The sequence below is a fragment of the Symphalangus syndactylus genome, chromosome 22 (assembly GCF_028878055.3).
Source record: "Symphalangus syndactylus isolate Jambi chromosome 22, NHGRI_mSymSyn1-v2.1_pri, whole genome shotgun sequence".
Classification (NCBI taxonomy): domain Eukaryota; kingdom Metazoa; phylum Chordata; class Mammalia; order Primates; family Hylobatidae; genus Symphalangus; species Symphalangus syndactylus.
Genome location: NC_072444.2, coordinates 22198332 through 22225672, shown reverse-complemented (window position 1 = coordinate 22225672; position 27341 = coordinate 22198332). Strand labels below are relative to the sequence as shown.

Genomic DNA, 27341 nt, shown 5'->3' with positions numbered 1-27341 from the left:
GCCAGGCTGGAGTGCAGTGGTGCAATCTTGGCTCACAGCAACCTCCACCTCCCAGGTTCAAGTGATTCTCCTACCTCAGCCTCCCAAGTAGCTGGGACTACAGGCATGTGCCACCACACCCAGCTCATTTTTGTATTTTTAGTAGAGATGGGATTTCACCACGTTGGCCAGGATGGTCTCGATCTCTTGACCTCATGATCCGCCTGCCTCGGCCTAGGCATGAACCACCACACCTAGCCTTCTTTTTTTAATGTCGCCAGAGCTTCACCAAGGGAAGCTTCCCAGGCCCATCCCCTGGCCTGAGAGGCCTTTGAGATGATAAGCCCAGGGTCACCAAATCCTGGCAGAACCTGGCAGAACAAGAACTCACCACAGGGTGCAAGTTCTTTTTTTTAAGATCGTGGACTCACATGATGTGCAGTTCTAGATGTCTCCAGGAGGTTTTGCTATTTCCTCTACTCAACAGGTAAAATTAGGTGGCTCTAAATCTTGGAGAATTTTATGTCTTTTCCGTGTTTTTCTCCTCACATCTGGTCTAGGGAGGGGTGGAGAGAAGCGGATGGGATTTACCTGCCTTACCTTCTTACCTTTTCCTATGCTGGTTAGGGTGTGGGGCATGGTTTGTTGATACTTGGTGAGGGAAAATGACTTTGTTTTATTTATTTATTTATTTTGAGACAGAGTCTCACTCTGTTGCCCAGGCTGGAGTGCAGTGGTGCAATCTTGGCTCACTGCAACCTCTGCCTCCTAGATTCAAGCGATTCTCTTGCCTCAGCCTCCAGAGTAGCTGGGATTACAGGTGCATGCCACCACGCCCAGCCAATTTTTGTATTTTTGGTAGAGATAGGGTTTCACCATGTTGGCCAAGCTGGTCTTGAACTCCTGACCTCAAGTGATCCACCTGCCTCAGCCTCTCAAAGTGCTAGGATTACAGGCGTGAGCCACCACACCCAGCCAGAACATGATTTTAAAAAACAAAACAAACACTCAAACTTTCTTCAGTTACTATAAGAGACCTCACATACAGCTTCATTAAAACTGCCTGCAATTTGGAGAGAAGCAGTTAGGTACTGGAACTGCCTGTGGGTAATTATTGTTTTCAAACAGTGACAGATGCAAATTCTCTTCTTTTGGGGGAAATTGCCTGTAGCTAAACACAGGCGCCATCACTTTAAACAAATCTCCTGATACATATGGTGTGCCAGGCACTGAGCCCAGGAACAAGGGAGAGTCAGCCCCTGCCTTCCGCCCCGATGGAGCTGATCCCCCACGGGAGGCAGCAGGGATTGTACGTTAACAACATGTGAATAAAGATGAGGAAGCACAGCCCGTGAAGGAGGAGGCTTAACCCAAACTTGGAGAGTCAGGAAGGATTTTCAGAAAGAGTGCAGTCTGAGCTGAAATGGGGAGCAGGGAGGGCAGGTGCAGCCGCCGCCGCCATAGGTCTTCCTGGTGGAGGCAACTGCCTGTGCAAAGGCCTCAAGGTGTAAAAGAGCTTTGTTAACACAGGCCGATACTGAGTGTAGAAACGCTGAACTCAGGGCAGATGCTGAAGGCAGAGGTGGAAAAAGTATTTTATATAGTTTCTTCTTAGAAGTCATTTTGGGGGCTGGGCATGGTGGCTCACACCTGTAATCCCAGCACTTTGGGAGGCCAAGGCAGGTGGATTGCTTGAGGTCAGGAGTTCATGACTAGCCTGGCCAACATGGTGAAACCCCATATCTACTAAAAATAGAAAAATTACCCGGGTGTGGTGGCAGGTGCCTGTAATCCCGGCTACTCAGGAGGCTGACCACAAGAATCGCTTGAACCTGGAAAGCAGAGGTTTCAGTGAACCAAGATCGTGCCACTGCACTCCAGCCTGGGCAACAGAGTGAGACTCATCTCAAAAAAAACAAAAGTCATTTTTCTCAAAAAATTAAAATCGAATAACTGTAGGATCCAGCAGTTTCACTTCTGGGTGCATACTTGTCTTAGGCCATTGTGTTGCTGTAAAGAAATACCTGAGATTGGGTAATTTATAAAGAAAAGAGATTTATTGGCAAGGCGCAGTGGCTTACGCCTGTAATCCCAGCACTTTGGGAAACCGAGGCGGGCAGATCACGAGATCGAGACCATCCTGGCCAACATGGTGAAACCCCGTCTTTACTAAAAATACAAAAATCAGCCAGGCGTGGTGGCAGGCACCTGTAGTCCCAGCTACTCAGGAGGCTGGGGCAGGAGAATCGCTTGAACCAGGGAGGCGGAGGTTGCAGTGAGCCGAGATGGAGCCACTGCACTCCAGCCTAGCGACAGAGCAAGACTCCATCTCAAAAAAAGAAAGAGGTTTATTTAGCCCATGGATATACAAGGCTGTACAAGAAGCATGGCATCAGCATCTGCTTCTAGTGAGGGCTTTGGGCAGAAGGAGAGCAGGTGTCATGTGGTGAGAGAGAAGAGGAGAGAAGAAGTGGGGAGCAGACTCTTTTAACAACCAGATCTTTGGGCACCAAGCCATTCAAGAGGGATCCACTCCCAACAACCAAACACCCACTAGGCCCCACCTCCAACATTGGGGATCAAATTTGTCTTCTTTTTTTGAGACAGAGCCTTACTCTGTTGCCCAGACTGGAGTGCAGTGGCACAATCTTGGCTCACTGCAACCTCTGCCTCCTGGGTTCAAGCGATTCTCATGCCTCAGCCTCCCGAGTAGCTGGGATTACAGGCATGTGCCACCATGTGCAGCTAATATTTGTATTTTTAGTAGAGATGGGGTTTCACCATGTTGGCCAGGATGGTCTTGAACTCCTGGCCTCAAGTGATCCACTTGCCTTGGCCTCCCAAAATGTTGGGATTACAGGCGTGGCCACCGCATCCAGCCTGGGGATCAAATTTCAACATGAGATTTGGAGAGGACCAATATCCAAACTGTATCAATACTCAAAAGAATTGAAAACAGGTTTTTGGAGAGATATTTGTACACCCGTTTATATGAGTATTACTCATAATAGCTAAAATATGAAAACAACCCAAATATCCATCAAAGGATGAATGAATCAACAAAATGTGGTGAAGGGGTGGGTTGCCCCTCCACACCTGTGGGTGTTTCTCATTAGGTGGGATGAGAGACTTGGAAAAGAAAAAAGACACAAAGTACAGAGAAAGAAATAAGGGGGCCCAGGGGACCAGCGTTCAGCATATGGAGGATCCCGCCAGCCTCTGAATTCCCTTAGTATTTATTGATCATTCTTGGGTGTTTCTCGGAGAGGGGGATGTGGCAGGGTCATAGGATAATAGTGGAGAGAAGGTCAGCAGATAAACACTTGAACAAAGATCTCTGCATCATGAACAAGGTAAAGAATTAAGTGCTGTGCTTTAGATATGCATATACATAAACATCTCAATGCCTTACAGAGCAGTATGGCTGCCCGCATGTCCCACCTCCTGCCCTAAGGCGGTTTTCTCCTATCTCAGTAGATGGAACACACAATCGAGTTTTATACCGAGACATTCCATTGCCTAGGGATGGCCAGGAGACAGATGCCTTCCTCTTGTCTCAACTGCAAAGAGGCATTCCTTCCTCTTGTACTAATCCTCCTCAACACAGACCCTTTACGGGTGTTGGGCTGGGCGACGGTCAGGTCTTTGCCTTCCCACGAGGCCATATTTCAGACTATCACATGGGGAGAAACCTTGGACAATACCTGGCTTTCCTAGGCAGAGGTCCCTGCGGCCTTCCGCAGTTTTTGTGTCCCTGGGTACTTGAGATTAGGGAGTGGTGATGCCTTCAAGCATCTGTTTAACAAAGCACACCTTGCACAGCCCTTAATCCATATAACCCTGCGTTGAGACAGCACATGTTTCAGAGAGCATGGGGTTGGGGGTGAGGTTATAGATTAACAGCAGCTCAAGGCAGAAGAATTTCTCTTAGTACAGAACAAAATGGAGTCTCCTATGTCTACTTCTTTCTACACAGACACAGTTACAATCTGATCTCTCTTTTCCCCACAATGTGGTCTATCCATACAATGGAATATTATTCAGCCTCCATGTGGAAGGAAATTCTGACACCATGCTGCAACATGGACGAACCTTGAGGACATCATGCTAAGTGAAATAAGCCAGTCACAAAAAGACAGATACTATATGATTCTACTTGTATGAGGAATCTAGACATCATAGAGGTGGAAAGTAGAATGTCGGTTGCCAGGGGCTGGGGGAAGGGGAATGGGGAGTTAGGATTTAATGGGTAAGGAGTTTCAGTTTTGTAAAATGAAAGCGTTCTGTGAATGCATGATGGTGATGGTTGCGCAGCAGTATGAATGTACTTAATGCCACTGAACTGTTCATGGAAAAATGGTTAAGATAGTCAACTTTATGTTATGTGCATTTTATCACACTAAAAAGTTGGTGGGGCGGGGAGTATTTTGAAAACAAGACTCAGTCATTCGGCCGTATCATTGCGTTCTCTCTACAGACCAGGTGTTCTTCCAGGCTTTGGGGGAAAACATTGTCTAAGACAGGCTCAGTTCCTGCCCTCTTGGAGCTTACACCTTATTAGGCAGCAGGGAGGAGTCAGTCAAGCAGGAAACCAACAAGTAAAATAACAAATCATAACATGTCAAATGCACTGATCTGAAATCTTTGCCACTTCCCTATGCTTGCAGGATCAAGCTGAGGCTAAGCTCTTTAACTTTCAACACTATAAAGCCCGGACTTCTTAGAGTCAGCTTCGGTTAATCTTTCCAGACCTATTACTGCTGCCTTACCCCCACTCCAACTGCATCAGTCACAAGGAACTACTTTCCACCCCCACCTACCTCGTACCCCTGTTCAAAGCCAGGAACTTTGGTGGCTTTTTTCCTTCCTGTTCTTTCTGCTTTTCTTTCTAGACTGCCTAGAGGCTTTAGAAAACACCATAATTTCAATTCCAGAAGTTTATCCTAAGAAAACAATTGATGAGTATAAGGAGTTAGTTTCGAGACTGTTATTTTTTGCAATAATAGCAACAAAATTAGAAACACATTTTGTTTTTAATCTGTCCAGAGATGGTCCTAGCCAAGACTCTTTAAATAAATTTTTGTTTAATTTTAGAATAATTTTAGATTTATAGAAAAGTCGCAAAGGTAATATGAGGCATTTTTGTCTTCCCTTCACCCAACTTCCCCTAATGTTGCTTTTTTTTTTTTTTTTTTGGAAGGGGACAGAGTCTCACTCTGTTACCCAGGCTGGAGTACAGTGGCGTGATCCCGGCTCACTGCAACCTCCACCTCCTGGGGTCAAGCTATTCTCCTGCCTCAGCCTCCCGAGTAGCTGGGATTACAGGCATGCGCCACCATGCCTGGCTAATTTTTGTATTTTTAGTAGAGACAGGGTTTCACCATGTTGGCCAGGCTGGTCTTGAACTCCTTACCTCAGGTGATCCACCCACCTTGGCCTCCCAAAGTGCTGGGATTACAGGCATGAGCCACCACGCCCGGTCTAATGTTGGCATCTTACATAACCGTACTATACTTATCGAAGCTAAGAAATCGACATCACAACTAACTAAGCTACAGACTTTGTTTTGATTTCGCCGGATTTCCCACTGCATTTTTATTCTCCAGGATCCAATTCAAGATGCCACATTGCATTTGGTCATCTTATCTCCTTAGTATCTTCTGAACTGTGACACTGTCTCAGTCTTTTCTTAAATTTCATGACCTTGAGAGCTTTGAAGAGTACTGGTTAGTGTTTTGTAGAACTTCCCTGAATTTGGGTTTGCCTGATGTCTTCTCGTGACTGGACTGGGCCTTTGGGTTTTGGGAAAGAATCCTACAAAAGTGAAGTGTGCTTCTCACTGAATCATGTTAGGATGGAAATAATATCAGTGTAACTTCTTATTGATGACATCAGCCTTGGTCACTTGGTTAAGGTGGTGTCTGCCACGTTTCTCCGCTGTAAAGTTACTACAGCCCCTTTTTGGAAGGGTGTTCTTTAACATGAGAGTGAAAGGCAACATTATAAAAGATTATTGAAAATGATTTTTAGATTAGGCTTCTAAAATTTAAAAACTTTGATATATCAAATGATAAACTAGGGACAATATTTGTAACACAGAACAGACAAGGGGTTGTGTTCTGAATACATGCAGGAGCTTTGCTTTTTTTTGTTTTGCTTTTTTTTTTTTTGAGATGGAGTCTCGCTCTGTCGCCCAGCCGGAGTGCAGTGGCACAATCTCGGCTCACAGCAACCTCCGCCTCCCGGGTTCGAGCGATTCTTCTGCCTCAGCCTCCCGAGTAGCTGGGACTACAGGTGCACGCCACCACACCCAGCTAATTTTTGTATTTGTAGTAGAGACGAGGTTTCACCATGTTAGCCAGGATGGTCTTGACCTTGTGATCTGTCTGCCTCAGCCTCCCAAAGTGCTGGGATTACAGGCATGAGCCACCATGCCCAGCCTGCTTTTCTAGTTAGTAAGGAAAAGCTGAATGCCCTAGTTGAGAAATGGGCTAAAGAAGAAATGCTGAGGCCGGGCACAGTGGCTGACACCTGCAATCCCAACGTTTTGGGAGGCTGAGGCGAGAGGATAGCTTGAGCCCAGGAGTTTGAGATCAGCCGGGGCAACATGGTGAGACCTCGTATCTATAAAAAATGAACAAAATTAGTTGGGCATAATGGCATGCACCTGTAGTCTCAGCTACTTGGGAGGCTGAGGTGGGAGGATTACATAAGCCCAGGAGGTAGAGGCTACAGTGAGCCGTGACTATGCCACTGCAGTCTAGCCTGGGTGACCCTGTCTCAAAAAAAAGAAGAAGAAATGCTGGTGGCCAATTAGTACATGGGAAAAAATCAGTATTCAGCCTCATTGTATTAAAGGAAATGCCAATTAAAACAATGCCATCTTTCACACAGGAAATCTAAAATGTTTTAAAAGTTTTAAAATTTTAATTTACATAATGCTAACTGGGAGGTAGTGCTTTCAGGAGCTCAGCGTAGAAGCGTAAACTGGAGAACAGTCTGAAAATGCAGGTCGAAAGCTTTAAAGCATTTAGCTTTAAAACACTTTTAATTCCAAGATTTTAACCTTGTTATTAATATCTTCAATACCAAGATTTTATCCCGAGGTAACAATTTATGGTTGTATACGGAGTTAATTTCAACAGTATTTTTTATAATAGCAATAAAACTAAAAATCAAATATACTTGCAGCAACAGGGAATTGGTGATATAAATTGCAGCTCTTTCATATACTGAAGTGGTCCTCAACCACTAAAAATTCCAGTGTTGATGAATACTGATGATATGAAAGATTGTTCATTATACATCAAATTTTTCAAAATTAAGGTTATACTGGGAGGTGGAGGTTGCGGTGAGCCGAGATTGCACCACTGCACTCCAGCCTGGGTGACAGAGTGAGATTTTGTCTCGAAAAAATAGTTAGGGCTATAAAACGTATTGCAGCAATATCCCATTTTTGTAAAAAACAAAAAAGTATTTTGCTTACACAGCACACAAGAAAGCATGGAGACCATCATAGATATTTATCAGCAGTTATGGATGGGGGTAGCCATGGGGGGTTTCGATATTCTTTCTGCTAATCTATATTTAACTAATTTTTATTTGTTAAACAAGCATTGTTTTCATAACAAAACTGTTATTGATAACACCTTCTCCTCCCATTTGGAACTTTAATGACCTGTGCTGAAGACCCATAGTCTAGTTATGCATCCCACAGGGATTACTGCCAGGCAAGGTGCTTTGGGAACTGTAGAGAGCTTTGAAGACATCAGCTCCACTCCTGGTGGTTGGTTTACCCTTCAAATTTCGAGTATCTGGGCCTCCCTTCTTAGACTTAGGAAGCTGAGATAGGAGCATGGTGGAAGCCACAGCAGCCGACTCATAGGCAACTGTGAGAAAATACTCATCCAAGGCTGGGCGCGGTGGCTCACACTGTAATCCCAGCACTTTGGGAGGCCGAGGCGGGTGGATCACTTGAGGTCAGGAATTTGAGGCCAACATGGTGAAACCTCATCTCTACTAAAAATACAAAATTAGCTGGGCGTGGTGGCAGGTGCCTGTAATCCCAGATACTCGGGAGGCTGAGGCAGGAGAAGCCCTTGAACCCAGGAGGCGGAGGTTGCAGTGAGCCAAGATCAGAGCACTACACTCTAGTCTGGATGACAGAGTGAGACTATCTCAAAAAAGAAAGAAAAAAAGAAAATACTCGCCCATCATTATATTTTATATACATATATGTAATTTTCAATTTGAACACATTTCGATGAGTTTTGACAAACACAGGCAGTCATGTAACCACCACCACAATCAAGATGTAGCAAAGTTCAATCACCCCCCAAAATTCTCTCCTGCTGCTTCTTTGTAGTCTCTCGTGTCTCCACCCCCCAGCAGCCACTGATCTTTTTTCTGTGGTTATAGTTTTGCCCTTTCCAGGATGTTACGTAAATAGAATCATACAGTATGGTGCCTTTGGAGTCTGGCTGCTTCTACTCAGTAGAATACATTTGAGATGGCCGGGTGCGGTGGCTCACACCTGTAATCCCAGCACTTTGGGAGGCCGAGGCGGGCAGATCACGAGGTCAGGAGATCAAGACCATCCTGGCTAACACAGTTAAACCTCGTCTCTACTAAAAATACAAAAAATTAGCTGGGCGTGGTGGCAGGCGCCTGTAGTCCCAGCTACTCGGGAGGCTGAGGCAGGAGAATGGCATGAACCCGGGAGGCTCAGCTTGCAGTGAGCCGAGATCACGCCACTGCACTCCAGCCTGGGCGATAGAGCAAGACTCTGTCTCAAAAAAAAAAAAAAATACATTTGAGATTTCCCCACACTGCATTTATGCATTTATTCCATGGTATGAACGTGCAGGACCACAGTTTACTTATCCCTTCACCTGTTAAAAGGATATTTGGATTGTGTCTACTTTTTGGTGATTATGATTAAAGCTGCTATAAACATTCAGAGGTTTTAGTATCAACATATGTTTTCACTTCTCCTGGGGAAATACCTAGGAGTGGAATTACTGAGTTTGTATGTGAGTGTATGTTTATCTTTATATGAAATGACCAAACTTGGGAGGTTTGGGCCAGTTCCTCCAGCCAGCACCAGGGCTATGCAGGGACCTAATGAAACATTGATAATATCCTCCCCTCCCATTTGGAACTTCAATGACCTATGCTGAAGACCCGGTGAAACCATCTGTCTTTTCTGGAGTGATGCTTTCACTTTGCCAGCTGATGCGGGTTTCACCCTGCTAGGTAGGCGGTTGACCGCCTCCCCATTGATGACTCTCCCTTTCCCATATCACAGGCATGGAAATGACAATGAGTAGTGATAGTTCTTAAGTAACTTTTTCATTAATTCTTTTTCTTTAATTAGGAAACTAATATATGCACATGGTATAAAAAAATCAAACGGTGTAAAAGGATGTCCAATGAAAAAATACGCATCTCCCTCTCATTCCAGGCTCCCATTCCCTTATATGAGAGGTAGCCACCATCTGCAATTTCTTGTATATACTTCTAGAAATTGTCTCTGCATATAATGATGCCTGATCATCAAAGCGATAAAGTATTATAGTGGTCAGGATCATTATGAAATTGTTGGGTAATTTCAAACTTGTAATTACTCCTATGAGGGTCCTCAATCACCTTTAAGGACCCACCAACCACCTTAAATTGTCTGTCAAGCATTCTCTGTCAAGTATTCTATCTCTGCATTTTTCTGTGGCAGGTTAGTAGCTTTCATCAGATTCTCAAAGGGGTCTGTGCACCAAAAGGAAGAAGGGGAATGGGGAAGAAAAGAAGGAAGGAAGGACTGTAGAGGCAATCTTTTACAGACAAATGGTAGATAAATGTATAATGAGCTTGGATACATCTGCAATTAGCTGTAACTCAGAATGTATAAGTTCCAATTTTATGTATTATTGCCCCTTGGTTTTATGATTGGAAGCTGGTAGAACCATTGATTTAACAGCGTAGGCTAAGTTTTGTCTTGGGCTAAGAGGAACTGTGCCTGGCTGAGCCAAGAGAGAGGAAGGCCATGGAGTTCTTCAACCTTGCCTGTGTGTTTGTACTGACTCACCGCGTCTGAGGAAGTCTGTTGGTAGCTTTAGAACACGCGTACTCTCTCTCCCAGGGTGAGCCAGTGACTGGGAACTTCTCACAGAAAGGAGTAGACAAACTTGCTTCCCACAAGAGGGCTTCAGGCTGAAAAATATTCAAGAAGAGTTTAGGGGAATTCCTGGGAGTCAGAGCCATATCCGGCTCATGATAAAAGTTACAGATGTTTGGGGACTATCCTTATTAGAGTCAATATCTGGAGTTGGAGTGGGGAGCAACTAAGCTTTCCCATCACTCTTAAGTCATTTGATGCTCAAAACAGTTCTATGTTGGGGAAACCGAGGCAGGAGTATGCTAGTTATGGTGCAAACTACCCCACATCTCAAGGACTTAAGGCACTTCAGTTACATTTTCATGTATTGGGTGGGAAGGTGGGGTCTTGGCTCCACACAGTCATTCAGGGACCCAGGCTTCTATCTTCATCACTTCCTCTCCAAGGGTTTAGTGAACTATTAACAGGGCCCACAGCTAGAAAGTGAGGGAGTCAGGATTTGAACCCAGCCAGTCTCATTCCAGAGGCTGTATTCTAAACTATGATGCTATGGTGAGAAACAAGAGTACTGGCATCTAACTAGATCTACCTAGCTTGTAACTTCAGAACTGGGAAGTGGGAGATAACTTGGGATTCTGATGAACATTTGTTCCTTGTTGCCAAGGAATCAAGCTCTTCTTTTTAAGGAGTGAGATGGGTAAATCGAGAGACTTTTTTTTTTTTTTTTTTTTTTTTACTGTGTCTTCAGGTGAGAATTTTCAGGTTCAACACATAAAAATGAGAGCCTTTTCCCCCCAAAAGTTTGCCTCTGAAATAAATGTGCATGAGACTATGTTGCCTGGTGCTTGGGTCTTTTCATTAGCAAATATCAACCCCCAAAAGCTGATCGCCCTTCCACCATGTTACTGCTCATTGCAGGGAGGAAGTTTGAGACATTTCAGCAACCTTATTAAAACATTTTTTCCCAGTTGAAATGTCTTCTTGTAGAAACAACCCAAGTGTCCCATATAAAAGCCTATAGTTTCTACAAGGTTATACAAGGGGAACACCACATGGCCATTCAAAATGGCAATGACACAGAAGGCTCTGAAAGACATAGAGAGATGAGTCTAATTTCCTAATGTAAAAAGGCAGATTATGAAGCTGCCCATTTTTTATTTCAAAAACATATGCAAAGAATAAAAATTTGACTATTTACTATAATGTTTCCAATGATTATTCCTAATGGATTACAAGTAATTTTTATTCCCTCTCTCCCTGTCTTCTCTTTTCTAACCTGTACTTTCTGAATTTCCCACAGAGAAACATGTATGACTTTGTATTAGAGTAACAGCTTTAAGTTCAAATGGTCCTAATGATCTGGGTGACCTTGAGCCATGGCTCACTTTCTCAAAATGGGGAGAATAGTTTTAGGATTTTTTGAAGATTAAACTATAAAAGTACTTAAAACAGTACATGTTCAATACATTTTTAGGTGTTACTGTCATAATTATTTTTGAAAATCTTTCCATTCTAATAAGTCCTTTCCAAATCCAAGCCAAGCACACCTGAGAGTCGTGGGGCTTTATCTCAGAATGCCTGGGAATACGGACCCCTGAGCAAGCCAACTTCCTCCTTTCCCTCCTCTCCCCCGGCCCTCTGCTGCAGGGCAAGGTAAAGCTAGGTGACTGGGATACTGCTGTTTTTTTTTTTTTTTTTTTTTAATCTTTTTTTTTTTTTTGAGATGGAGTCTCGGCTCACTGCAACCTCCGCCTTCCAGTTTCAAGCAATTCTCCTGCCTCAGCCTCCTGAGTAGCTGGGATTACAGGCGCGCGCCACCATGCCCGGCTAATTTTTGTATTTTGGCCTCCCAAAGTGCTGGATTACAGGCGTGAGCTACCAGGCCCGGCCCGGGATACTGCTTTTAAGTGTGATCAGGGCAGCTTTGGCTGATGTCTTATTTCTGTCTTCTGCACAAAGAAATAACTCACAGTTCTGGGCATAATGACATTTTGGTTCAAAGCATGGATTCTGAAGTTAGACTGCCTGGGTTCAACATCCATTAAATGGGGAGAATAATAATGGTACCCTCCCAGGATTGGAGTGAGGATGAAATGACACTGCTTGTGAAGCCTTAGCATAGCATCTCAATGAATGCTAACTCTCAGAGATACAATGGCGAGCCCCAGAAATTCACAGAGCATAACATCAACCATGTTAAAATGAACAATTTAGTGGTATCTTGTACACTCACAGTGTTGTGCAACTGCCCCCTCTATCTAGTTCCAAAACATTGTCATCACCCCAAAAAGAAACCCCGTACCCGTTAAGCATTCCCTCCCCATCTCTACCCTCCCCCACCAACCCCTGCTGCTGGCAATCACCTATCTGCTTTCTGTCTTTCTGGACATTGCATGTAAATGGAATTACACAATATGTGACCTTTTGTGTATGGCTTCTAAGCTTTTTTGTTTGTTTGTAAACTATTTTAACCTTTTTAAAATTTGAGACAAGGTCTTGCTGTGTCACCCAGGCTACAGTATAGTGGCATGATCTCGGCTCACTGCAACCTCTGCCTCCTGGGCTCAAGTGATTCTCCCACTTCAGCCTCCCAAGTAGCTGAGACCACAGGCGCATGTCACCACATCGGCTAATTTTTGTATTTTTTGGTAGAAACAGGGTTTTGCCATGTTGCCCAGACTGGTATCAAACTCCCAGGCTCAAGTGATCTGCCCACCTCAGGCTCCCAAAGTGCTGGGATTATAGGCGTGAGTCACCACCACACCTGGCCTATTTTAACCATTTTTAAGTGTACAATTCAGGGACATTAAGCACATTTAAAGTGCTGTGTAACCATCACCACTGTCTTTTTCCAGAACTACTACATCATCCCAAACAGAAATGGAGGCAGGTTTTCTTTTTTTTGAGACAGTCTCACTCTGTCGCCCAGGCTGGAGTGCAGTGTTGTGATCTCGGCTCACTGCAAGCTCCGCCTCCCGGGTTCATGCCATTCTCCTGCCTCAGCCTCCTGAGTAGCTGGGACTACAGGCGCCCGCCACCACGCCTGGCTAATTTTTTGTATTTTTAGTAGAGACGGGGTTTAACCGTGTTAGCCAGGATGGTCTCGATCTCCTGACCTCGTGATCTGCCCGCCTCGGCCTCCCTAGAGGCAGGTTTTCTAAATGCTTGCATGAGTGGTTCTCCATCTTCAGCTTGTGTTAGAATCCTCTGGGGTGGGGGGCTTGTTAAAACATAGATTGCTGGGTACCCCCCCCGCCACATCTCCCACCCCCAGTTGCTGATTCAGTAGGTCTGAGTGGGGCCCCAGGACTTGCATTTCTAACCAGCTCCTGGGTGACGCTGATGCTGTTGATGATGGGCCACGTCTGGAAGACCGCTGTTTTAGATCAAAAGGTTTGCAGGACAGAGTGGATGATGGCATCCTTCAGGGTCGATGAGAGAAGCCAAACTTCTATGACCTATGGGATAAGGGGTTTATTATAGGAATTAGATCTTATGCATTCACAAGGGGGCAGCAGAAAGGAAGGTGAAAGAGTTGCCGGGGACCAGGGGCATCACCACCTGGCCCTGGGTACACGAGCAATCAGGTGGAGGAGTCTACAGCCGGCCGTTGTCTAGTCCATCCCCAGCCAAATGTCCAGGGCTGGGCCTGGGCTGCTGTTGGTTAACAGGACCAGCAATCAGGAGAAAGAACTGGATGCAGAATGGAGGGCAGGCGCAAATGTGCTGGAACCCACAGGGCTGTCTCTCACCGCATCCAATCATCATGACCTCTAAAGTGTAATGGCCGCTGCTTCACTTCCATCTCCCAGCTTTCCACAGATTCCTCTTTTGACCAATTATAACCTAGAACCAGTCAGAGAAGGGGATTCTGGGAAAAGTAGTTCCAGCTTAACCAAGCCGGCACAGCAGGAACTACCACAGCTGATGAATCAGGTCTTGCTGCGGAACCACCTCCTTGAGCCCACAGGTGGTTTCTGGGGCTCTGCTGGGGGTTCCCTGACTCTCTTGACAGGACCTTCTAGCAGAAACAGATGTGGTCCATCCCAGCAAACCCTTGCTCAGATCATCACCTGAAAACTTAATAAAAATAGATTCCCAGGCCCCAGCCCAGGCCTGCTGAGTCAGAGACTTCAGCAGTGGGACTCAGGAATCAGATTTGCAAACAAGCTCTCTAGCTGATTAAGATATCTAGCCAGGTTGGGAACTTCTGATGTATGGAAAAGAAAGTGGACTCTGGCTAGGTACAGTGGCTCACACCTGTAATCCCAGCACTTGGGGAGGCTGAGGCAGGTGGATCGCTTAAGCCCAGGAGTGCAAGACCAGCCTGGGCAACATGGCAAAACTCCATTTCTGCAAAAAAGAAAAAATACCAAAATTAGTGGAGCATGGTGACACGTGCCTGTAGTCCCAGCTACTTGGAGGGCTGAGGTGGTAGGGTCATCTGACCCTGGGAGGTCAAGGCTGCAGTGAGCCAAGATTGTGCCACTGCACTCCAGCCTGGGCAACAGAGTGAGTAAGACCCTGTCTCAAAAAAAAAAAAAGGAGGGAAGGAGAAGAGAGGGAGGAAAGAAAAGGAAGGAAGGAGAGAGAGAGAAAGAAAGAAGAAAAAAAGAAAAAAGAAGAAGGAGAGAGAGAGAGACAGAGACAGAAGAAGGGAAAGGAAAAGAGAAAGTAAGTGAACTCCGGGGGCTAGACAGCCATGGGTTAGAATTCTGGTTCTACCACTTGCCAGCTTTGTGATCTTGAGCAAGCGACTTAACCCTTTATGATCCTATATTGTCTATAAGAGTTCCTCCTTTTCTATCATTTCACTTTCCACTGTTTCAGTTACCCATAGCCAACTACAATCTGAAAATATTAAATGGAAAATTCCGGAGAGATATGATTCATAAGTTTTAAATTGCATGCCATTCTGAGTAGCGTGATGAAATCTCACACTGTCCCACTCTGTCCAGCTCCAGACGTGAATCGTCTCTTTGTCCAGTAGATCGGTGCTGTTGACGCTACCTGCTCGTCGGTCACTTAGGAGCGGTCTGGGTTATCAGATCAGAAAACGTCGTGTAAGGTCGGATGCTGTCTGTTGTTTCAGGCATCCACTGGGGGTCTTGGAACGTATCCCCCAAGGATATGTACTCAGCTATTAAATGGGCTCAATGCCTACCTTTTTCATGGAGGGTTGTGGGAACCGAATGAGGCCATGTGTAACAAACAAACTTCTGGTAGGTGAAATATTATTGTGCTTAATCCAGTTAATAGTTGTGCCTAGACATGCCTAGGGTGTAGGTCAGATGGGTCCAGCATCTCCTCTTTTTACTTAGGAATCTGGGGTTTAACCTGATCATATTCTTTTTTTTTTTGAAACGGAGTTTCACTCTTGTTGCCTAGGCTGGAGTGCAGCGGAGGAATCTTGGCTCACTACAACCTCTGCCTCCCAGGTTCGAGCGATTCTCCTGCCTCAGCCTTCCAAGTAGCTGGGATTACAAGCGCACACCACCACGCCCGGCTAATTTTTGTATTTTTAGTAGAGACAGGGTTTCACCATGTTGGCCACGCTGGTCTCGAACTCCTGACCTCAAGTGATCCACCCACCTCAGCCTCCCAAAGTGCTGGGATTACAGGCATGAGCTACTGTGCCTGGCCAACCTGATAGTATTCTTAACACAGATTGTTTTCCTTCCATCATGAAAACTAGACTTGCTTTAAAGTCTTAAGAGTCTCAGTTCATATTCCAGGCATTGTTTTATACAAATATCATCTGTTTATTTTTTCTTTAAGCAAATTTCACAAACTCCATCAAAAAAAAAAAAAAAACCACACACACAAACAAAATTCATCTGTCAAAGAAGAGCCTTTCAACTTCCAGTTCTGTTTATCTAAAAACACCCTTTCTTCAACCTGGAATCTTGGACGTTTTGCCACATGCTGAACGTTTCTATGAATTTCTTTTTGTGTCTGTCACCTTGACGTTAGTTGTCACCTTAATTAGGTAAGACGGTTGTGGTCTGCGTGAGTAGAACAAGCTACTTTTTCAAGAAAGCAAGTTGGAAGGTTTCATAACACCTGCTCTTCAATGGGTCAAGGCAGTGCTCCGGGGCCAGGCCATCTGATAAAGGGAGTGGTAACTTTGAAGTTTGGCTTATAAAGAAGCTGTTATTTCCACAGCAAGCGAAAGCAGCAGTAAAGAAAACAGGGTTTTGCAGTTCCGCTGGAAGGAGGATGGGGAAGGTCAGAAATCAGGGTGGGACCTTCGAGAGCAGCTGTCAGCACTGGGCAAAGGCTGAGACAGGTGAGCATTGGGCATCTCTGAATGACGTGCAGGGTTCTGTGCCTTAGACACACTTCTGTAGCCTTCATTGATAGAATCCCATCATTTTCCTTTTTCTTTTTCAGATGGATTTCACTCTTTTATCCAGGCTGGAGTACAGTGGCTTGATCTTGGCTCACTGCAGCCTCCACCTCCTGGACTCAAGCAATCCTCCCACCTCAGCCTCCTGAGTAGCTGGGACTATAGACACACTGCCACCACGCACAGCTATTCTTTAGTTTTTGTAGAAGCCGAGTCTTGCTATGTTGCCCAGGCTGGTCTCAAATTCCTGGGCTCAAGCGATCCTCCTGCCTTAGCCTTCCAAAGTGCTGGGGATTACTGACACGAGCCACCACACCCAACCCCATCATTTTCCTAGATCGGTCTCAACTCTGAAATGTTTCAACCTGGAGACCTAGGTAAATTTCATTCGTTATTTGAGATTTTCCTATGTCAGTAAAGGGCTCATGTTGCCATACAAATATCATACACTGGGTGGCTTACACAATAGGAATTTATTTTCTTGAAGTTCTGGGAGGTGCGGTTTAAGACCCAGCAGTGTTCAGTTTCTGGCGAGGGCTCTCTTCCTCGCCACCTCCTCACTATGCCCTCACATGGGCTTTCCTTGATGCACGTGTGCAGAGAGAGCTCTCTGGAATCTCTTTTATGAAGGCACTAATCCCATTAGACCACCTTCATGACCTCGTCTAACCTTAATTACCTACCCAAAGCCCTATCTCCTAATATGTTGGGAGTTAGAGCTTCATATGAATTTTGGATGGACACAAATATTCAGTCTGAATAGCACCCTACCATCCTTTTGGTCACTGACACTAAAATCCTCTGTCCCCTTCATCTCTCCTGCCCAAATCAAACTCATCACAAGTTCTTCTCCATTTGTCAACTTTGACTCTAAACTAGGGCCATAGGCCAGGCACAGTGGCTCACACCTATAATCCTAGCACTTTGGGAGGCCGAGGCGGGTGGATCATCTGAGGTCAGGAGTTCAAGACCAGCCTGGCCAACATGGCAAAACTCCATCTGTACTAAAAATACAAAAATTAGCTGGATGTTGTGGCGAGTGCCTGTAATCCCAGCTATTCGGGAGACTGAGGCAGGAGAATCGCTTGAACCTGGGAGGCAGAGGTTGCAGTGAGCCGAGACCATACCACTGCACTCCAGTCTGGGCAACAAGAGCAAAACTTCATGTCAAAAAATAAGTAAAATAAAATAAAATAAAACAAACTAGGGCTGTAAGCTCCTAAGTGGTTTTCTGTTCCCCTTCTATCTTGCCCATCCTCCAAGGTGATTTCTGCCTCAGGGCCTTTGCACTGGTTACCTCTGTGTATTAGTCTGTTCTCACGTGGCTAATAAAGACATACCCGAGACTGGGTAATTTACAAAGGAAAGAGGTTTAATTGACTCACAATTCCACATGGCTGAGGAGGCCTCACTATCATGGCAGAAGGTGAATGAGGAGCAAAGTCATGTCTTAACATGGTGGCAGGCAAGAGACAGAGCTTGTGCAGGGGAACTCCCATTTATAAAATCATCAGATCTCATGAGACTTATTCACTACCAGGAGAACAGTATGGGGGAAGCTGCCCCCATGATCCAGTTATCTTCACCTGGCCCCGCCCTTGACACATGGGAATCATTACAATTCAAGGTGAGATTTGGGTGGGCGCACAGCCAAACCATATCACTCTGCCTGGGACTTCCCCACCTCCCCAGTCTGCTGCCACCTTGTCATTCTCAGTGAAAATGTTGTCCTCTCTGAAAGCCCTTTCTTGATCACTCTATCAAAAGAACCCATCCTCCACCTTGACTCTTACATTCTTCTGTTTTCTTTTCCGGACGTCTTGTGGTAGGTTATCCCTTTACTTGTTTGTCTCTTTCAGGAAAAGAGAAGCTTTGTGAGAACACGCCTTTGGCTTGTTCACTTCTGTGTTCGTAGTGCCCAACAACCCAGTGGTTGCTCAGTCAATGTTTATTGAAATGAATGAATGAAGTCAACAGAGATTTGTTGAGGCGTCCTGTGAACAGTCCTATGCCTAGTGTTAGAGGAGTCCCAGATAAGTATAAAAAGCTCCAGAGGCAGCAGTGAGAACACAGGTGTTCAGCCCTGCGTGTTAAACTTTAGTTAGAGAGAGAAAGCAGGAATGAAACCAGCACCCTCAGGATGACTCTAAATGGCCAGTAGCAATTGGCTGATACAAACGACTTGCATGAACAGAACTTGACAGCCAATCCCTGCTGGCCGTGGCAGGAGGCTTCCGGAAGAAAGGGGAACAGAACCGGATGTGGAAGGAGAGGAGGCCTTCAGGATGGGATAGGGGAGGAGAGAGAGGCAAGACACAGAGAGTGGAGGGCTGCAGAAGCTGGGAGATAGACCCAGGACCGTTTCCCTCCTTGGACACGTTCAGGACATTACCCTAGTCTTTCCCTGAGAGACAACATGTTTTTCCCCACCCTGGATCATTGGTGCCTGGTACAGGGCCCTGCACAAAGTAGGTGTTCAAGGAATTAAAGAATTCAGGTTGGATGAGGTAGTTCACAGCCTCCCTGGGGAGCTGGGACTTTATCCTGTGGGCTGTCAGGGACACTGAAGTTCTGATAGACACAGTGGCTGGAGGGTTGGCATGGCCGGGCCTGGAAGCTAGGGAAGACTTAGAGGAGTCAGTTATCACCATCAGCCAGGCCTGAGAAGTGAGAAGGAGATGCATGAGGCAGGAAGAATCACTGAAAAGGACTTTGGGAAAAAGAAGCAACATATTTGGGAGCCAACTGAACATGGATATGGGCGGGAGTTGCAAATGTCGAAAGGAGCCAGTGGGGGATATTAAGGAGAGAATCTGGCCAGATGGGAGGCAGCAGGGGGTGGTGGGAATTGTGGCAAAGTGGGGTGCCAGGCACCTTCCCTAGGACAGAGCCACGACTCAGCACCATGTGAGAATTTAGGCCAGAGATGCCAGATTTTCAAGTTTTGCATGCGAGATCACCCATGTTCTCAATATTGGCAACTACTCCATATTACATAAAATAAGTAACAAACACTTCACAGGCCAAAGAAGACACTTCCATGGGCCAGATATAGTCCTGGAGCTGCCAGTTGGAAACCAGAGAGTGTGTGTATGTTAGAGGGGTGGAGTCGGGGAAGGGAGAGAATGCCCAAGGTCACTGAGATTTCAAGCCCAGGCCACCAGGAAAGTGACATGTCCCTGCACTGGAATGGGGAAGTCAGGAGGAACCAGGGGCCGGGGAGGATGGGCAGGGAGTGGAAGATCCTGCAGCAGTGGGGATGGTCATTTGACAAAAGAGGATACAGACTGAGAACAGCTCATCCCAAGCAAGCAGCTGGATCCCAAAGGCAGTTGGTCACAGACTGGAGGGGGAGCCTGTCTCTGTGGTTAATTGGTGATGGACGTGCAGTGTCTCTCTGGGACCTTGTCTGTGCTTCTCTTAAGCATTTGATTGTTTTAGATTTGGGAGATTTTTAAATTTGATTGATTGATTGATTAAGATTGCATGATTCGCACCCTTGTATGAAGCAACTGTATGAACACTGGTGTTAAGCCTCAGAGAATGGGTTGCAGAATATTTCCCAGGTTATCAGTGGTCACCAACCCCATCCCCATCCCTAAAGAGGAAGCAAGATAAGCCCAGCACTATAGCATAACAACCACGCATAGCATGCTTAATATCATGTACACGCTGATGAGTCCTGGCAACTCCATTAGGGAGACACCACTTATCAAACCCTTTTCATGGCCCAGCTGAAATAACACACTCAAGTTCACCCAGCCAGGAAGGAAGTAACACAGCTGGGAGTAGAACCTAGAACCAGAACCTTTGACCCTGGCTCAATAATGCCTGCCTTGCACAGGCATTTAGCACTTTGCTGAGTTGACCCATCAGGCCACATGAGGTCCTTGTGGCTGGAGACCTGTGTGGCCAGGCTGGAGCCTTGCTAGGTGAGCAGGGGTGGAGGAGGGATTCCCTGGGGCAGAGCCAGGAGACAGTCCTGGTGGAGGAGTAAAGCAGTCCCTTCGGTTGCCCATGGTGGCTCTTCTAAGCCTTAACTCCTTTCCTGGTCCTCCCACCCCACCTGTCTCTATATCCTTGAGCTCAGCCGATTCCTCAGAGTCATCTTGGGTCCGCACCCCAGGATGAGGGCTCTGAGGCTTTAGTGAGCGTCAGGATCACTTGGCTAATTAAAAGCAGATCCTGAGCCTTACCTCGCATTCTGATTCTGTAAGTCCTTCACCTGGCCCAAGAATCTGCATGTTTAGCAGACCGCAAGGTAGTGCTTCCAGGGTCTTCAGATAATGGCCGGGTCTCAAACTGCTGCACCCTTTGCTTCCTGACCCCCATCATCTCCTTTTAGATACCTCATATACTCCAGTATCATGAGTTAGTACTGGTGGTGTGCCCATTTTACAGATGAGGACATTGAGGCTCAGAAAGTTGAAGCAACTTGCCTAAAACCATCCAGACAGACCTGGATTTTTATCTCCACTGACTAACCACCTTGCTCTACTGCCTCTGCTAAACTGGCATTGGTCTCCTGGAGGTCCCTTAGTGGAGAGTTTAGAGGAAGGGCTGAGAATGGTGGGATTTAGCAGCGTGTTCAATGGGCATGAAACCTGGTTGATGCCTTGGCAGCCGGAACTTTCCTTGTGTTATCTCCATGGGCTTTTAGCCCTCATATGAGCAGCTGACATCATTAGTCAGAACAAACCATCCAGAATCAGTTCAACTTTCAAAGCTAAATGGGAATCAAAATGCGGAGTGACTCAGGGACTGCTCGTTAGGAAAACTGATTCCTCTGTGACTCAGAGCTGATCTTGTAACCTCCAGGGGCTTGGCATCTGGACATGGCGCTTAAAAGAGAACAGACTGGGGAATCGCACCCCAGTTTGGCAGCTGTGGCACCTGGACAGGTGATTAAAATAACACTTCCACCTGTGACCCAGCAATTACACTTCTGGGTATTTATTATAGAGAGAAAGGTAAACATCTGCCTTTTTCACACGGACTGGTACACAGAGGTTCATAGCAGTATTATGCCTGACATGCATTTCCTCTAGTGGAGGAAACATCCCAGGTGTCCATCAGCAGGCCAACAGCTAAACAAACTGATACAGCCACACAGCTGACGGCTACTCAGCAAGTTAAAGGAAGGAAAGGAACCGGGATACAGGCCACACCATGGATGAGCAAAGGAAGGCAAACAGAAGAGCACTTTCTGGGTGATTCCACTTCTATAAACTTCTGGCTGGTGCAATAGCTCATGCCTGTAATCCCAGCACTTTGGGAGGCCAAGGTAGGAAGATCACTTGGGCCCAGGAGTTCAAGACCAGCCTGGGCAACATAGCAAAACCCTGTCTCTACAAAAAATGTAAAAAGTAGCAGGCGTGGTGGTGCACGCCTGTAACGTCAGCTACTTGGGAGGCTGAAACGGGAAGGATGGCTTGAGCCCAGGAGTTGAAGCTGCAGTGAGCCAAGATCATGCCATTGTACTCCAGCCTGGGTGACAGAGCACGACCCTGTCTCAAAAAGCAACACAAACAAACGCAAAACCTTCTAACACAAGCAAAACTAACCACTGGTAAAATAAGGCAGAAAGGTAGACTGAAAGAAGGTATGCACATACGAGGGAACTTTCTGGAGTCACGGAAATGTCTTCTATCTGGGCAATGGTTACATGGATATATACAGTTCTCAAAAATGCATCTTAGTGTACACTAAGATCTGTGCATTTTATTATATATAAACTGCATCTTAAGTAAATAAATAAGTAAAGGGCAGATGCCTCCGCCCCAGCCCTGGCAACTGAGTCAGCAGATCTAGGGTGTGGCCCACGAGCATTTCCATGCTCAGCAAGTGCTGAGTGTTGATGCCCAGCCTGCGGTGGGCACCACCAGACACTAATTGCTAAAGTCTCTTCTGGCTTTAGCAGGATGGTTGAGTCTTTGCAGTTGTCGAGCATTTACCATTAGTCTGTTTTTAAGCATAAACCTAATTGCGGTCAAAGTCTGGTCCCAGGGCTGTCTCCTGATCGTCAGCAAGACCAGCTTGAAGCTATGGACAAAGCACCCTCAGTCACCGGGCAGATCCTGGCCATGTGCCGGGCATCACAGGGCCCGCTGTGCTGGGAACAGGCCAGCACTCACTTGCAGGGCTGCAGACATATATCAGGCATTGGGTGTCGGGCAGAACCAGCCAGGCACTCTGATCAGGTTCTGTCTCCCTGGAAGCCCTCCAGATAATGATTTTGGCTGTGTGCAGAGGAGCTATTGTGTTATAGACACTATGCTGGTTGTTTTGGGTGCATGTTTAATTATATGAGCGGATGCATTGTGTAGTTCTTAGGGGCTGGAGCTCAGAGCCCCCCACGTCTCCATGATTGCCTATGTTTCTCTGTGTAAGTGACCTAACCTCTCTGAGGCTCAGCTCCTCTTCTGTGAAATGAAGACAGTGGCCCTACTTCTTCCCTCACAGAGCCTTTAGCATGGGGAGCATTTAGAAAATGTTGGCTATTATTATCGAATTTAATCTTTATAATAACCCTATAGGCAAGGTGCTATTCTTATCTGCAGAGCGAAAACCGAGGCCCAGAAAAGTCAAGTCCCTCGCCCAAGGTCATACAGCTAGAAAATGGAGGGGCTGGGATTGACACTTGGGTCTGCTGAACTCCTGACTCTGTTCACTGCACCATGCTGTCATCAGCTTTGTGGGATGGGGATCAATGCAGAAGACCCCCCGCAGACTGGACGGAGACTCCATCGCTGGCTGAGTGAGAACCTGTCCTTCCAGAAGGCTGTGTACACTGGTTCCAAGAGTGATTTCACATCCCTCTTCTACCAGCTGTGGGACCTTGGACAAGTTACTTAATGCCTCAAGCCTCAGTTTCTTCATCTTTAAAATGGGAGTGCTAATACCAGCCTTAACAGGCTACAGTGAGGATGGAATGAGTCAGTAGGTGTAAGGCATATAGAACGGCACCAGAACACTGTAAACCTGTCACACTTGTCAGCTGATATTTTCTGTCATCTGCGAGGTCACACACCTCTCTAGGTTTGTGACTGAGCTGGGTGGGGCTCCAGGTTGCAGTAGGATGGGAAGTTGTCCTTCATGCCTTTGAGGAAGTGACAGGATAGCCTCCAGGTGGCATGTGGCAACAGGTGTAGCAAAAAGCCTTTTTGAGCTACGTCCAGGGACTCGTAAGCTCTAAAATTAAACCGTCTTTTGGATTCTCTCATTTTAAAAACTCAAAGCCTCGTTCCCAGGCTTCAGTTCCTAAACATCTTGCGTTATTTCCTTGCAAGAGATTCAGGCTGATGGTTACCATCATGTCTAAGTAAATGATGAGCTTCCCACCCCACTGCCCTGGTTCTCGGGTCATGGCAGCAGGTTCTTGACCAGACGGGTCTCAAGGTGAACAAACAACCTTTCTGTTTGTTTATTTTGTATGCTTGCTTTAGTGTTTTGCCTGTGTCGTGGGAACCACAGCATGGGTTTCTCAAGCTGCTCTGTCTTCTTTGGGTTGAAAACAAAAATAAAAGGTGAACTATCAAACCGTGACGTCTGCCTGCCTGCATGAAACTCCATGAGGGCTGGTTTATAAATTTAAAACGTGTGACTGGCCGGGAGCGGTCGCTCACGCCTGTAATCCCAGCACTTTGGGAGGCCAAAGTGGGTGGATTATCTGAGGCCAGGAGTTCGAGACCAGCCTGACCAATATGGCAAAACCTTGTCTCTACTAAAAATACAAAAATTAGCTGGGCATGGTGGTGGGCGCCTGTAATCCCCGCTACTCGGGAGGCTGAGGCAGGAGAATCGCTTGAACCCAGAAGGTGGAGGTTGCAGTTAGCCAAGATTGTGCTATTACACTCCAACCTGGGCAACAAAAGCAAAACTCCATCTTAAATAAATAAATAAATAACCGCACTAGGCTGAAAGCAGAATGGCAGTACATAATAGAGCATCCCTTCTGGAGTCAAATCCCCGCTCTCTTCTTGGCTGCGTGACCTTGAGAATGTGTCACTCTTCCTCTGTGAGCCTCAGTCTCCTCATCTGTAAAATGGACATAGTCATGGCGCCTGCCCAATCGGACTGTTGTAAGATCAAGCAGGCAAGCTCTTAGCACAGAGTCAGCAAGCCTCTGCTTATGTGATCATCAGTAGACCAGGACCACTCTGAGTTGAGCTGTTCAAGCTCTGGGTCTCTCGCCATCTGGCAGTGTGACCTTGAGCAAATAATTCACCTCTCTGAGCTTCAGGTTCCTCATTTGCAAAATTGAGGCCCCATGTTCTAGCTAAATGGATTGCCCTGCATATTAAATTCTGGAAATAACTACCTAAGGCAGCTTGGAGCAAGAAAGAGGACAGGGAAGAAGGGCCATAGAAGGAAAGTACTGGATCCCCAAAGCTGAAAGATTATTTACCTGGTGGCTGTGAGGAAGGAAGGCCAGCCTGACAGAGGACACAGAAATATCCACTGCTTCTTTTTTTGGGGGACACAGAATCTCGCTCTGTCACCCAGGCTGGAGTGCAGTGGCGTGATCTCGTCCCACTGCAATCTCCGCCTCCTAGGGTCAAGTGATCCTCCTACCTCAGCCTCCGTAGTAGCTGGGATTACAGGCAGCTGCCACCACACTCAGCTAATTTTTGTGTTTTTAGTAGAGACGGAGTTTCACCATGTTGGCCAGGCTGGTCTCAAACTCCTGACCTCAAGTGATCCTCCCACCTCAGCCTTCCAAAGTACTAGGATAACAGATGTGAGCCACCACGCCCAGCCAATGGCTTCTAAATTTGAATAGCCCCAGCATCTTCCCTGTTGGACTTGTTTTATGTCTGCTGGTAGAATCAACACTCTGTGGGAACATATGGATCTATGGACTTTGCTTAAACAGATTCTGAATCCAAGATGTCATTTACCAAAAAGGCACGCGGGGGATAATTCTTTATTTTATAGAAGCATTCACTAGGAAATTCCTTTCAATGTTATGCGTCCCTCATGTGCATAATATGCTACTTGATTTACAAATAAGGCAGTATCGTGCAGAGGTAAAGGGTGCAGTTATGGGAGCGAGATCACTCCCCACCCAGCCCCAGGTACCCCGATTCTGCCAATTACCAGCTGCAAAACTTTATGTCCCTTTGCCTCCATTTCCTCATTTGTAAAAGGGAGATTATCGTACGTGGTATCTATCTCACCTATAGGTTGCATGAAGAATAAACAAGATAACTATAGATTGCATGAAGATAATTCTTGTAAAGAAAACTTACTACCACATAGTAAAGGCACAATATATGTAGCTAGTATTCCTTCCAATACTATTTTCTGAGTGCCTTCTATGTGTTTGGTGCCATCTGCCCTGTGTCTGCCTTCATAGAGCTTACACCGGGGATGTGGGCTATGGACATAGAAACAGGCAACAAATAACATAAACAAGATGATTTGTGGTCATAGCTATGTCCAAAACCAGCAAGATGCTGAGACAGAGAACTGCATGGGCAACTACTTGCAAATATCTGGTTTGGAAAGCCTCACTGTGGAGGTCACATTTAAGTGACAGATGAGAAGAAGCCAGTGAGAAGGACAGTGGGGCCGCAGCCGCTCATTTCAAACATGAAGGTGCACGTGCCTCCTGCAAGATCCAACTCAGCAAGTCCGGGGTAGCCCTGAGTGTCTGCATTTCTTTCTTTCCTTCTTTCCTTCTTTCCTTCTTTCCTTCCTTCCTTCCTTCCGTCTTTCTTTTTTTTTTTTTTTTTTTTTTTTGATGGAGTCTTGCCTTGTCACCAGGCTGGAGTGTAGTGGCACGATCTCAGTTAACTGCAACTTCTGCCTCCCAGGTTCAAGTGATTCTCCTGCCCAGCCTCCCGAGTAGCTGGGACTACAGGCGTGCGTCACCACACCAGGCTAATATTTGTATTTTTAGTAGAGGCGGGGTTTCACCATGTTGGCCAGGATGGTCTTGATCTCCTGACCTCATGATCCGCCCGCCTCAGCCTCCCAAAATTCTGGGATTACAGGTGTGAGCCACTGCGCCTGGCCTTGCATTTCTAACCAGCTCCCAGGGCTGCCGACGCTGCAGGACCACACTGTGAGTGGCCAGGGACTAGCAGGGGACAGGGGGCAGAGGGTGGATCCAGGTCCAGATGACAGAGTACCTTGAAGGCAAGTGGGGAGTTTGGATTTTATTCTCAGGATAGTAGGAAGCCAGGCAGAGGAGTGACATGACTGAAGGATGCTTCTAGAAGCTCATTTTGGCTGCTGCGTAAAGACTTGCTGGGGCCAGGGCGGCCGCAGAGAGACCAGGTTGGAAACTGATGTCGTTGTCCAGGTGACAGTGGCTTAGACAAAGGTGGTAGTGATGGCAGAAGCAGGAAGTAGGTGGATTTGAGACCTTTGGACAGGTAAAATCAACCACACTTGCTGAGGTGTTAAATAAAGCCATCCATCATAATACATGTGCTTATCTTAATTTTTTAAAACTCAATAGTATAGAGTATAGAGCTCTCAAGCAGGGGTGATCTTGCCCTCCCATGGGACATTTGACAATGTCTAGAGACATTTTTGGTTGCCTCAGCTGGGGAGATGCTACTGGTATCTAGTAGGTAGAGACCAGAGATGCTGTTACACTACCTACATTGCACAGCATGGCACCCCCAACGAATAATTATCTGCCAGCATGTCAGTGGAGTCAAGGTAAAGAAACCTTGGGTAGAAGTACAGGAAGGCAGAAAAGTCCTGCCTGCCCCACCCCCATCTGACCCCCACACTCCAAAGATAACTACTGTTCCCAGTGTGCTTGATGGTCCAGACTTTGTTCTGTGCATATACACAGATTTCCCAGAAGCCACCTCACCGGTGAAGTAATGCTTGGAAAATGCTCAAAACTTAGCAGCCCTGAGCCCACCGTAGGAAAAGACATCT

At 46.3% G+C, this 27341-nt stretch overlaps 1 protein-coding gene and 1 long non-coding RNA gene across 6 annotated transcripts in view; one reads left to right on the top strand and one right to left on the bottom strand.

Moving 5' to 3' along the window:
- The window catches only part of TMEM51 (transmembrane protein 51), a 70100-nt gene that overhangs the window by 7003 nt on the left and 35756 nt on the right, over window positions 1-27341 (top strand). The gene's annotated exons all lie outside the window — the stretch shown is intronic.
- Window positions 4957-13851, bottom strand: LOC129472616 (uncharacterized). 2 transcript variants are annotated; one of them, XR_010118779.1, is made up of 3 exons: window positions 13414-13851; window positions 10061-10185; window positions 4957-5793 (listed from the first exon to the last, which is right to left on the bottom strand). It is a non-coding gene; the product is annotated as an uncharacterized lncRNA (long non-coding RNA). The 2 variants fall into 2 exon arrangements; XR_010118778.1 differs by lacking the exon at window positions 4957-5793 and having other exon boundaries at window positions 8778-10185; window positions 13414-13548; window positions 13652-13851.